General features: G+C 39.1%; 1 protein-coding gene across 2 annotated transcripts in view; it reads left to right on the top strand.

Moving 5' to 3' along the window:
- Positions 1–12224, top strand: part of LOC122798246 (gamma-aminobutyric acid receptor subunit rho-2-like) — an 817188-nt gene that overhangs the window by 298647 nt on the left and 506317 nt on the right. The gene's annotated exons all lie outside the window — the stretch shown is intronic.

Here is a 12224-nt window from a genome sequence, read left to right as displayed (position 1 = left end):
GGGGCTGTGCTGGGGGCTGTGTAGGCGGGGCAATGGCTGGGGCCGTTAGCTGTGCCACACGAGCCTCAAGCTGGCGTAGGGGCCCAAGTACAGTGTCTTGGATCTCCCTTCGCACCACAGACCGGACACCGTGGAGGGTGAGTGGACGAACCCCTCCGGCCACACTTGCAGAGGGGGGACCGGCCCCATCCCCTGCAGCGCTTCCACCCGAAGGTGGCACAGGGCCACCGGAGGGGGGTCCGGCCTGGGCACTAGTGCCAGGTGCAGGCGCCAGCTGAGGTGGGAGAGGTGGGTCCGCTGGGACCCGCCTTCCCAAGCGTTCTAGGTTTGTGAGTAGTTATGTTAGTTTGGGTTAGTGGGATTTTATTCCATTCAGATTAGTTGTAACAGCATGCATTGGTATTCCCATCAAACAAACACCCAGATATTAACACCATTGAACAAGGGGCATATCAATATCACATGCATTATTTGAACAGAAATACACAGTCAAACAACATGCAGGGTTGATTAATGGCAACAGGCCATCAGATTTGCAGGTATGAACAGGGCACATGCACGAACAGACATGCATATATTTTGAAACGGACAAATGTCCATGATTAATGAAATGTTCACATACCATTATTTAGTGGGTGTTGTTATATGGAATTATAGGGTTGGACGGAGATAGAAAGTGATGACACATTCATATGTTACACATTGATTTACATTTGTATAAGGTACACAATTAAGTTGAGGCTGATGTTTCAAAATAAATTTTATTTGACTGTCAAGCTACACCTGTTACAAATGCATCACTATCCTACTTATTTTGAATTTGATCAGATACATCATCCTGCTACACTTTGATGACAGGACAGGGGACAACTATGGCTGTTTAGTCTGTCAGATAATCATTCATTCTATCTGCAAATTGTTTACTGTGATCACCATATACAGCATTTGGCCTAGACATTCCAGATTCTGACACACTGAAATCAGTTTGGGATATTAAGTTGTACTTCCCACATGCATTTAGTTCTGTAGAAACACACTGGGGCTACTATATTCAGGGGTTATTACTACTTTATTTATTCATACAGTTCAGGTTGGTACTTCTAGGCTTTGTTCACATGTTAGACTGGTGGTGATTCAAACACTTTCCAACAGCCTCACTTCTGTCATGATTCAGCATTTCAACAGGGGATATATCTCACATATGACTACCTCGGATTCTAAAGCTGTACTCTTGGGACTACTGCAGGTTACACTATATTTAATTCATGGTGGGACATCTGTATTACAGCACTGTTTAATTCTATCAATTATATTTCCAGTTACACTTGCATACTGATGAACTTGCTGCAGCCATACCTGCAGACTTACAATTCCTGCTTGCACATTATATTACTTTTAATCAATACACTGCAGTGTTCTGATACATGCTACAGTACAATATTTATTTACAAGTAATGGGTGGGGTTACTAACCTGCATGGTGGCGCAGCCGCACCAGCCTACGGCCATACATCTCGCGATTCACAGAGCAGACACCTGCAGCTGTAATACGAAAGAAGTAATATTGGACTACACATCTCCATGGTATCGGCCAGTTGAAATCCTTACATACATAAGCAAAATGTAACTTACTCAGTAGTGGGGCATTGGGCATATCCCGGGCCTCCTGGATCCATTCGGACAACTGGTCTTCCTTGCGTCGCTTCAGGTCCGCATGGTGGTGACGGACCTGCTCACCAGTGCGTGGAATGCCAGTAGCACTGGTCAGATCACGAGCCAACTGGTCCCATGCCTCTGCCCTATACGCTCCCCATGAGACCTGGCCCTGCATGAGTTGGGCCTCGTGATGATGGACAAGGAGCCAGACCATGTATCTGGACTCCTCAACGCCCCAACGCTGTGCTCGAAAGCAACGTCCCTCACCTACTCCACTCATTCTAACTGCAGGTCTGTTCTACAATCGTTTCTGCTGTGTATTCCCGCCTATGGGGCTTATATATGCCGCTTTTCCCGCACATTTCTCTGATTGGCTGTTTTGGAATTGTATCTACTTCACTGAAAATGCTTTCTCATGCTCCATTCTGGATTTTATCCCATATATATGCTATTTCTGCATTTCATGGTATTGCTGTGATGGCTTAGTGGTGTAGTACCTTGACTCTAGTGCATGGTATCCTGGGTTCAACTCTGACAACTGACTTTTGATTTTCATGACAGAAATGAGTTGAGGACCTGTCAATCAAAGTGCCATAAAGGCACTTTTAAGCACTTAAAACCAGGTCTGTGCTCGTTTGCGCGGAGGTAACGCATGCGCACTGGCAGTTAGCTTGTGGGAGCGGCGCGCAAACGGTGTGCGCTGGGATAAACCTTAATTGGCTAGTGACACACATGTTCAGCTAAGCACAGCTAGTTGCAAACGGTTTCAGCCTATTAAACCGGTGCTTAGCAACGAGCATACAGTTTGCAGCTTTTTAAACACTACTCAGCTACGGGCATTCCGTCTCACAGCAGCTTAGCTATCAGTACATTTCTGACTATTTTTATTATTGTGTTACTTCCGAATATATGCTCCATTTCATTCCATTTTACAAAAGGGAATACATTTACATTTGTACAATACTGTCAGGGGGCTTTTTCGTGCTTATTTACAAAAAAAAAAAAGTTGTTGTGGGGGCTCAAACCCTGCCTGCCTACTCTTAGGCCAGCAACTCTACCGCTAAGCTATTACTTCTTGGCTTACTTTGCATATTTAGTTCTTATATCCTTTTCCACTGACTGCTAACTGTGATTGCGCTAGTAGCACACCCGCGCACACAGTAGCAAACATTTCCGGGGTTTAAAAAAAAAAAAAGGTTTTAATTTAATTTTATAACATCTCTTCACTTTATACAGTGATGGTCTATCGGGGCATGTGTTGTGTAGTGTGTTTATTCACATTTCCATGGCCTCTCGTGGCTGTTTACTTTCAGCCATTCTAGTCTTCCGGGCGTATGCGCTTGCAGGGCTTAGCCTACAGACACGCCCCCTACTCTCTTACACGGACCGTGTAAGAGTTACTAGTGTGATTCAGCATGCCTCATGCACCTCATGCATATGCATGACATGCTGACATCACACAGTTTCACTGCAGCCTCCGTGTAAGAGTTATAACTCTTACACGGAGGCTTCCTGAATCTGGCCCATGGTTTATACACTGGAGAATGCTTTTTACATATTAAACTATTTGCTGTACAGCATACTTCAAGCATATTTATTATTTACTATCAGTTTTGCTTGCATAAAATGTTTCTGCATTTGTACTTACATGGGCTGTAATTTACACTTAGTCCAGTTTACAAACTTAGTGACATTAATATTAAACAGAAGCCAGCTAATTAAAAATTTACTGAGACATTAAAATGTATTACTGTTTTTTGGTATTTTTGTCCCACTACTGTACATGTTGATGGTACCCTATTCAGGTTTATATCAGAAACCCGAATTCAGTGAATCTGTGTACATCAACACATAAAGGTCGATGTATGAAATGAGCAAACACCGTAAACGCCGAAAGGGAGAATGCCAAATGGATTTCCTCGGTGATCGTGGGGATGAGGAAGTGAATCCTTTTTCCCACTGTAGTGCAGTCTCGGAGTTGGCAATTTTAAGTAGGGGGGATGTGAGGGGGTGCAGGGGGGGCTTGCCCCCCTGCAAAAACATTTTAAAAGTATTTTACTTTAGGTTTTTTTGGGTTGCATTTATCTTACCTGAATGGTGCTGTTGCTTCCGGTATCACATTTGGTGTTCTCCCTTTCGGCGTTTACAGTGTTCGCTCATTTCAGTCATCGACCTTTATGTGTCGATGAACTCAGATTCGCTGAATTCGGCTTTCGGGTTTATAATATAGATTCACTTGATGACAATAAAAAGGCAAGATTGTCTTTTAATAATTACTGAATCATTGATGCAGGCTAATATATTTTTCTCCCTTAGTTCTATTTCAGATCCTTCTGTAGTACTGTTTATAGAATTAGTGTAAAACTGAAAGAGTGTCCTTTCCTCTTGTAGTATGCAGAATTTTATTTCAGTATTGTTTTGTAAAGATACATTTACTTTATGCTGTAAGAGTTGAAAGTATGCTTGACCTCAGGCTGTTTTTCAGACAGTGACACTCTGGTCTAGGGAAAAGTTTTCAACATGATATTTTTGTGCCCCTGGACAAGAGAAATTACATTGAATTCTATTTGTAGTATAATTTACCCAGTACAAAGTTATATTAGCAATATTACTTTTGTATACTTGTTTTGCAGGAGTTTCTGCTATTTTGTTGCTATTATACAATTACAAAAAATTGTAAAAAACAAAATATATATTGGTTTAACTAATAGACACTTAAAACAGGTATATTTACATTTGCTGTTGTCTGCCTTTTACTCTTGTGCATTTTAAACAGGTGCACTTTAGCTGAAAAGGAAATACATGCATGTCACTCTTGTGACTGTTTACTGTTTTTAACTACTCTCATTTGATTTCTATGCAGTAAAACTGTTCTTTCTTTTTTACTTTTTGACAGAATATCTAGAACACTAATTTAAAATGGTCAGCTTGCTTTATTAATTTATCTGAAATGGTGATTTTGAAATGATCTAACAGCTTAGCTATGAGAGACTGTTCCTGTGCATATTCCATAAGAATGGCAGTCGTATGCCCTACTTTACTGTTTAATTTATAAGCATTTTGATTTAACTGGATGAAAGTTTAAAACATTTGGGAATAAAAATGTAAAAGCATTTAAGTAAGGCATCTGTCCATAAATTAGATCTTGCTGTGTATGCTCTACATTTTTTAAATGTAAGCATGTTGTAAAATATGCCTTTTTTGTACAGATTAGCTAAGCTATTAATGTTGTGTGCTGTAAATTATTTTCTGTCAGCTTAGCTAACTGCTCAAGCAGTCGAGACCAGAAGATGAGTATTTTGAAACTTTGAATATTCTGACTGGAGGTCGCTGTACAGCACAGAATGGTATTTCCTCACTGTAGTACGATTTCATAGTTGGTATATTTATTTAGTGGGGGGTGTAGGGGATGCAGGGGGGCTTGCCACCTTGCAAAATTGTAAAAAAAATTTTTTTTTTATTTAGTTTGCAAAAAGAAGTTTTAAGGAGAAGAGCAATTTTTGAGATTTGCTCTTTTTCTGTGTTTTCTGTCTTTTTTTTTTTGGGGGGGGGCTTTTCAACACTTTGCATTTCAAGTGCCAACATTTTAATAGTGAGCAGGTTAAGGTGCTTACTTCACAGACACAAAGCACATGGTTTGATTCTCACCTTTGGAATGGAGGTTGGCTAGGCTTATTTTGGCCCACTAGGGCCTGGTACACACCTATGAATAAGAAATGTTTTAACAGCTATTTATTGCAACTATTATTGAATCATATTAATTTATCAAAATAATTTTTTAAGCTTATAAAGTAACAATCTTTACTATGCTGTGAGCTCTAATGTTAAGGTTGTGAGCAAGTGTTATACGTTTGCCCTTTTGTTTCACAGTTTGGAGATGGAAGGTTGAGAGCTGTGTTTCAGATATCTGTTTTACACAAGATAGGTCCCATGGGTGAAAAACAAAGAACCAGTCCTGGACTGGACCTCGGTCTACTGCAGGTCATGCACCTACTGCAAAGATATCTTTAGACAGTTTAACAGGATTGGTATTTCACCCTACTGTTATAACTTCATAAGAAAATCTGGCCCCAGGCAAAACCCCACATAGGCACAGGAGCATAGCTCTCAATCATCTCCAAAATGTGGAGCACTGCGTCTCATAGTATGGAGCAAATGGGCAACATGTGGAACACTTACTAGCAATTTAGTGACAACTTCAAATTGGAAGGTGCCAGCATGGTGAAATGTGTTACTTTAAACTTTTAAAAGCTCATTTAATGAATTGCTGTGATTCAATATTATTTACCAAGTACATGTGTTTAAAAATGTTATTAGCATAAAATGTGTGGGTTACCCTTTCTATGTGGCATAGTGAGAAACATAGAACATTCCTCACAATGAGGTACAATTGTATGCACTGGTAGGACATACATATTCATGGCAGCAACTCTAACTGCTGCATTACTTACAAAACTTAAAAGGTTATAGACATACCTCTCAACTATCCAGATGTTTGCAGAATGTCCAGATTTTTGCTTCATATTTTTGGTCTGTTCCTCATAAAACTTGTGGTTTTCTGACAAATCACTGAGGATTGACATCACTAAATAACGACAGACATTTGAATTTCATACTTTATATCATTCAGAAAATGAATGTTAACAAAGCTCCTGTGATTCTAACAACTTTCTAAGTTTATAGGAGTAAACAGTATTTAAAATCTGTCTCTAATATTGAGCCTTTGTCCTCCCATTATTTTTGGCTTTATCCAGATTTCTGTTGATTAGAGGTTGAGAAGTATGGTAACAGGTGACTAATTACAAAAAACAGAATAAGAAACACTTTGCAAGCAAAACTCAATATGTAAGGTAAAGATCAGGATTTTGAATTACAAAATAAAGGAAGCCTATGCTAAGATTTATGTACAGATTTCAACAAGATGGACAGACCAAAATCTAGGACACATTATTAGAAAACTAACTATTATTAGAAAGCAGCTGGAATATTATGATTTATATTAACATACATTTTCTGAAGAATGAAACCCAAATAATATTATTTATTTATTTATTTTATTTATTTGTTATTTGTTAACTGGGTTAGTCCAACTGAGCCAGTGGCCCATTTTCAGTGGAAACCCGAGGAGAAAAGCTCCAGACAGTTATTACAAAGTTACATAAAGAAAAACATCTGACAATGAAGTTGTATGCAAACATTACAATAATGTGCTTTACATGAGAATGTTAGAAATTTACAAAAGGCCTTAGAATGAAGTTTACATAAAGATTACAATAATGTGCATAACATGCAGTACAAACATTAGAACTTTTTTTAATCATCAAAAAGAGAAAGAGATGCCAATGAGATAAGACACTTGCAATAGGTGGGTGTTAAAATGTGAGAGGTAGTACGGTGGTAAGGTGGGATTTAAGTGGGGTCATTGCAGTGACAGGAGTTGACATTGAGGAGAAAAGTTTTAAGTTTGTGTTTAAAGAGATTTATGTTAGAAATGACTTGGATGTTAAGGGGGAGTTTGTTCCATGCATGGGAAATGCTATGTTTGTAAAGAAATTTACCAGTGTTTTTGTTTGACTTATAGGTGTCCAGAAGGAGCTGGTCAGAGCTGCAGAAAGTTCAGGGAGGGGTATAATGTGACATAAGTGAGGATAGAGCAGGACAGGAAAGGGGTTTTAAAACTAGAGTATGAATCATTTCCAGCAGGGAGTGAAGCAGGTGCTGGGGGATGTCAAGCCACTGGAGTTGTTTTAGTGCACGGCAGTGATGAGATTTGTAGGGTTGGTTACGAGCAAATCTTGTTAACACTATAGTATGACTGATAGAGTTTAACCAAAAGGGTAGATTGTAGATCTGAAAAGATGGGGGAGGCATAAAATAGACACGGAAGGAGGAAGGCCTGAGCTAGTTTCTGCCTAGAGTCAGGGTCTAAGTATTTTTTATGTCTGTAGAGTAGGTTGAGTTTTTGATTGGTCTTTTTAATACAGTGCTGAATATGGGTATTAAATTGTAATTGGTCATCGATAGTAACACCATGAAGTTTAGTATGTGGGTCAGATTGCATGATGGTATTGTCGAGAGAAGTAATGGTGAAGGCTGATTTGAGGTTAGAGAGAGTATTTGGAAAAAAGAGTAGTAGCTTTGTTTTTTGGGATTTCAAATGCTTTTGTTCTCAGTTAGTCATTTTTCTACAGATAGGAAGCTATGTTGAGTAGTAGAGATAAGGTTAGAGATACTGTCAGAACAGGTAATAAGGTTAGAGTCTCCCGCATATTGTATCAGGAAGGATGCTGTACAGGAAGTATGTAATTGTTTTTTAAAAATATTAAAGAGTAAAGGGCCAATAATGGAGCTTTGAGACACCCCAGTTTGGATTGGTAAGTAAGGGGAGCAGATAGCCTGCCATCTTAATGTTTGTTGTCTATTAGTGAGACAGCTAGTGAACCATTTAATAGTAGAGGGAGATAAGTTGAGTTGTGATAGTTTATCAAGAAGTTTGGAGTGTGATATAGTATCAAATGCTTTAGAAAGGCCAAGAAAGAGGCAAGAAACCAGTAAATTTTTGTCCATGGCGTCAGCAGAGGTTTGAGTAAAGGGCAGTAGGGCAGTAGATATACTATGACTGGGTCTGAAGCTATATTACATAGGGGTTAGGAGGTTATTATCTAGAAGGTATTTAATAAGCTGTCTGTGAATTAATTTTTCAAGGAGTTTAGAAAGCGGAGAGAGGATAGCAATAGGTCTGCAGTTGAATGGTTCATTGTTGTTGCCTCCCTTGTATAATGGCGAGATAAAGAATGATTTCCATATATCTGGGACTGTGGATTCTTGAATAGAGCTATTAATCAGGATAGAGATGGAGTAGGCTATTGAGTGAGTGGCTAGTTTAAGAAAGTGGAGGGGAAGGTTGTCAGAAGAGGGGGAACATGACTTCAGCTTAAGCAGGAGAGATTTGATGTAAGATGTCAGAATGGGTTTGAGTGTGAAAGAGGGGGTATTGGTGAAATGTGGAGTGGGGTGTGTGTGTTTATTGTTCTGACCATTGTGGGTTAGTTTATGGATAGATTCAATGAAGTATGAATTTAGAAGCATGGAAGTTTCAAGGGAGGGATTGTTGGGGTAGGGGGTAGAAGGGTTGGCTGGGTGTAGGATCTTATTAATAGAGTGCCAGAAATTTTTTGGGTTAGACTTATGGGTGAGTTGGGCACTGGAGTAGATTTTTTCTTATCTGTATTGATGTGTTTTTTAGCCAGATTACATAGTTGTTTTTAGGTTTGGAGAAGAGAATGTGATTTAGTTTTATTCCATTGTTTCCATGTGCTGTCTCTTTTTTTCATAAGAGTGAGTGTATCTTTTGAGAGATAGGGGGTGTGGATTGTTTTGATTCTTACGTTTCTGAGAGGTGCTAGAGAGTCAAGGATGGAGAGAAAAGTGCAATTGAAATGAAGGACAGCATCATTTAGAGGGATGTGTTTCAGAACTGACCAGCCTATAGAGTTTCACATGTGATTAAAGGTCTCACTGTTAAAACCAGAGATATTGTGACAATCATTATAGAGATGGTATTTAGGTATCTGAACAGTGTGCCTAAGAACTCAGATAGGAAGGTGGTCGCTAATGGAGTCTGGTAGAGTAGTAGGGTTTTGATACAGTTAGAAGAGTGTTTGGGACTTGGGGTGGTTTGGAGTGGTACTGGTAGTGGTTGTGACATAAGTATTTTAGCTTTAGCTTAGGTGGTAAGGGAGTGTGTGCTAAGACTGTGTTTGCGAAGTTGGGTAGGGAAGATATTGAATAGAGATGGTGAGATAGAGTATGTGTAGGATAAGTCTTTTAGTTGAATGGAGAGTATAATAGTAGCTGGAGGATGGAAGTGGTGGAGTTGTGATTGGAGGTAAGAGAAATGAGGAAGTAAAGTAAAGGGGTTAGGAGGCAGATTATAGCCATGGTATAAGTTAGAGTTGTAAGAAGTAGCAGTAATCTGATTAGGCATAGTGTAAAGGGAAAAGGGCAGGGCTGCATGAGGTCAGGGAGCAGGGATAGAGTAACTGGATGAGATGGGTTGAGTTTTGTATTTGGTTTGATAGTAGAAATTAAATGAAAGTGGAGGTGGGTGAGAATGGGGGTAGGGTAGCAAAGCAGAGTGTGCCTGAGCATAGCGAGGGCGAATCGAGTGGTATTACACCCTGTTCAAGGATTGGAAAGTTCTCTTAAGAAAAAGAATCTGTAAGAATGCACCACATGTAGAAGTCTTATGCTGCTTATTAGTCCTCAGTGGTGGCTTTTATTCTTTTTTTTACATTAACAGTTACTATTCTGTCTGACTTTAATTATTTTAACACACTGTGTTGAGGGGCAGCACAACATTCTAGATTAAAAATTAAACAGAGACAAAAAGTATCATTAGCCTGGCCAGAAGTGGTGGGTATGTTTTTTGTTGTTGCTACAAAACTGTCACTGACTGACATGCCTACCTGTGCTGCTACAAGAAGTATGGAACTTGCTTTACAACAACATTCAATATTCTCTACAACCTAACATCTCCAACTCCTTGTCAACAACTATCTATAATTTAGATAAATTGACAATTCAGGTGCCCATGAAACAATGAAATGCTAAGTTCAAACATATTTAAATGTATAACTCAGCATGGCATTCATCATTCATAATGGGTAAAGAATTAACCTAACTGAAACTTGAAAAACACAGGCCCACTAATTTCCATGGATACATAATGGGGGAAGGGGCAGCAACTGAATGAAGAAAGGGAGGGGCAAGTGTACACCACATGTCATTGGTAATTACTAGCCTGTCCCTTCTGCCCCCCAAAATTATCACATTTCTTAAAAGTCTCATGTTAGTGTGAGTGGACTAAACAAATAATGAAGACACGGAAAATTAATAAGACTTAAATATCTGTCACAACATTTTCTGCAGCCTGATATAAGTTCCATTAAAGTAAATGAATGATAGGAAACATACAAATAAACAACTATAAACACTAGGACTGCATTACAGAAACAAGTAATGAAAATTAACAAAAAGTGGACTCGTTCTGTGCCACTGAGGGGAGAAATGCTGTGAGCAATGTCACGCACAAGTGACTTTTCTCTTTTCAGCTCTCCCAAGTGACATAGGGGGATTTCTATAATTCTTTGTGACACAAGTAGCCCAGTGACATCTATGCAACCACATTAGTAATTCAGTTTTACCTGCAATTGGAGCTCAGCTACCCTAACCTGCTGCTATAGCCCAGGACTGTAACTCAGATTTTAGACACAAAGTTATGAATTGAAATGTTTTGTTCTTACCATTGCAACAGTGTCTCTTTATCTTTACACAGCAGCAGACAGGCACCTATTTCCAAGAACTATTCTTATCACACAACAAAAAAATGTTCATCTTCTACTGCAAAAACTGCCTTTGTTATCATGCTACCAGTGCCTTGACAGGAGTGCTTCCCATGAAAATGACTCAAGTTTCAACTTAGTAGTGATCCTTCAAGGGATATTAATACAGGAGTATGCCAAGACCTGATTTTTCATTTCAAAAATACCCAGCAGATCAGCTGCAAAGCAGTACTGCTTCTCCTTGAACAACCTGCCAGGGAGCATTGAGGTTAAAAATGAGTGGCTATGTTCACGTGTGACAGCTCCTAAACAAAAGTGTTTGGGACCTGGAGCAAAATTCAACATGTTGGGCTACAAAAATGTCACGGTTTAGGTAAATGTTTTCTGTGGTATATGCATAAGGAAAGAGTGCATTTTTATCATTTGTTGATATTTTGCTCTTCATATTCGTTGTTGGTTGTGGCACAGGTGAGATGCTTTAGAATGATTTTAATTGCATTTTAAGTGTGCATTTTATATATATAGTACTGTTTGTACACTAGATTACACTCCTGGAGTCGGGAGACAGAAAGACTTGTGCATAAATTATTTCTGCCAGTAAAGGTTATTTGAGACAGTGCTAAATAGTTTCACCCACCACTACCCTTTTCGGAACACAGTGTAAAATGTTTCACCACAGTGAATGACACGTGCTAGCGCTCATGTGCATGGTGGTTCTCAACTCTGTCTTAACTATGCACGTGTGCATGCATAAATTGGAAAATGTTGGGTCACCAAGATCTTTTCACTTTTACACAATAACATTCCACTAGTACTCCACTGTGTGAGTCCTTAAAACCTCTTATATTAGAGGTAACATAGGATATATGCAAATGACCCGTTAAGGATTTCAGGTGTTTCAGCTATATGGCCATTCTGAATGCCCATGACTTTTTAGTGGTGTTTGGCTTTATTGGCCTGAATTTGTCCATAACAGGCTTAAAAAGGAAAGAAAAAGTCATGGGCATTCAGAACTACCATATAGCTGAAACACCTGATGTCCTTAAGGGGTCATTTGCATATATCCCATGTTACCTCTAATACAAGAGATTTTAAGGAATCACACAGCAGAAAGTCTAGCTTGGCTAGATTATTCTTGTAGTTTTTACTTATTGTTTTTTCTGTGTGACCTTGTTATTCATTTTTAGTATGTTAGTTGGGATATCTTGCAGAAACCCTAATGGTT

The sequence above is a fragment of the Protopterus annectens genome, chromosome 1.part0, assembly GCF_019279795.1.
Source record: "Protopterus annectens isolate FY-2018-M chromosome 1.part0, PAN1.0, whole genome shotgun sequence".
Lineage (NCBI taxonomy): Eukaryota > Metazoa > Chordata > Ceratodontiformes > Protopteridae > Protopterus > Protopterus annectens.
The sequence above is the reverse complement of the archived record's forward strand: the minus strand, read 5'-3'. Positions and strand labels throughout refer to the sequence as shown.